Source organism: Acomys minous (genome assembly GCF_964271855.1).
Source record: "Acomys minous genome assembly, chromosome: 19".
Classification (NCBI taxonomy): Eukaryota; Metazoa; Chordata; class Mammalia; order Rodentia; family Muridae; genus Acomys; species Acomys minous.
In genome coordinates, this window is record NC_140499.1 from 13542423 (window position 1) to 13544117 (window position 1695).

At 40.8% G+C, this 1695-nt stretch overlaps 1 pseudogene across 1 annotated transcript in view; it reads right to left on the reverse strand.

Annotated features, from left to right (window-relative positions):
* Positions 1 to 211: 211 nt before the first annotated feature.
* LOC311589731 (syntaxin-12-like) overlaps positions 212 to 1695 on the reverse strand; it is a 2392-nt pseudogene continuing 908 nt past the window's right edge. The window contains exon 1 of the transcript in view: positions 212 to 1695. This exon is cut by the window's right edge and continues 908 nt beyond it. The product of the transcript in view is annotated as a syntaxin-12-like (transcript).

The window sequence follows — 1695 nt, forward strand, 5'->3', positions numbered from 1 at the left end:
AAAAAAAAATCTTATTTGGGCTGAGTGCTCCAAAGTCTCCCACTTCCTGCACGTCAGCCAGTTGTGGATTCCTTTGTTAGAAAGTCCGCTGCCAGAAGCATCTTTGGGGGTTGTGAAATGCTCCGCTGTATGGGTGCAGCATGAAAAAGAGGGAAGAGCCGAAGAGTGTGCAAGGCTGCTGTGAAATGCTGTCTTCTTTTTTTTTATTTTTTTAATTTTTTTATTTTTTTTATTACAAGACAGCAACGTTTTATTAAAATTGTTTTTGTCTAAAACTACACAGTTTGCTCTCTTGCTCATAAATTAGGTAAGTCTAACATCACTAAACCAGTATTATTCACAAACATGAACCTTCTCTTTGCTTTATCGGTAGGTTCACAGACCTAAGTTTTAAACCCTGCCCACTCCAATCTAAATTTTAAAATCTTGCCATCAAAGTCAGGCAATCCTTATAAGGGTTGGGAACAGCCAATGACAGCAACATTTATCATTCACCAGAATGCAAACCACAAGTGAACATGAAGGACTCATTCCAACAATTCCTATTTGTTTTCCAAGATCATGCTGTCCCTAACTCTCCCTTTCTATGCAGACAGGTGGGAGAGGGACCCGACTGATTATAACAATGTTAATGAAAAGAACCTCTTTAAAACAGGAGTGGGATGGCTTAGTGTGTGAGGATGGACACTGTAAACGACACCAGCAGACAATAAAGTCAATTTAACTTAAGCCCAAACTTTCACACACACCCTGGCAATGGGCCCACTCTGACAGGCTCTTCTCATTTCATCTGCAGTCACTCGTGCAGTGTTCTTACTCCCCAGTTACATACAGTACCAAAATCTTACTGAACAGAGAAGCGACCCCTCAGAAACTCAAATCAAAATGTAAAATAATAAAAATTGCTGGCATATGGTACAGTTTCTCGGACTCCAAAAGGCTGGCTCCAGAAGGAAATTTATCTCAGATATTCATAAAAAGGTAGTTTGTGTATATACAAAAGGACAATATTATGAGACTGTAGTGTCATCTGTCAAAAAGAATATCCTCAATGGAACTGTCAATAAACATGAGATAAAGGGCAATCAAAATACAAGGGAAAGGAAGATACACATAAGTTAATTCCTTATTTGAGAAATCAATAGAATGTATGCATAAATTGATAAATACTGTCTCCATGGTCACTAATTCCAAGGACTAGTTAGTAGTTAGTTTCTAGCTAAATCATCACAGGACACTCTGGTACACGCTCTCTTCTGTGGTCTCTCTGTGCTGGCAAGACTCCATCCAGCACTTGCCCTCGAAAACACCTCAGCAGGAGAAGACTCTGAGGCAACCACACTTCACTTAGAAGCAACCCAGAAAACAACTACCAAGACTGTAATAATCACTGACAGGACAAGCACGAGGATACACATCTTCTTGCGAGATTTTTTCTGAAAGTAAGCAGCTCTTTGTAACTGGGCAGTGGCTCTCTCCACATGCACCTCTGAGCTTTCCACATTGGCTTCCATGCTATCAATCACATCACCTTGGTCATGGATCATCATAGCTAAATATTTAAATATCCGATTAACAGCCAATATGTCAGCCTCCAGCTGCCGTATCGCTGTCTCCCTCTCTTTAATAAGCTCCAGGTCTTGCTCAGTGATGGCCAACTCATCCTCCTGGCTCTGCATCTGGTTCCACTCCTCA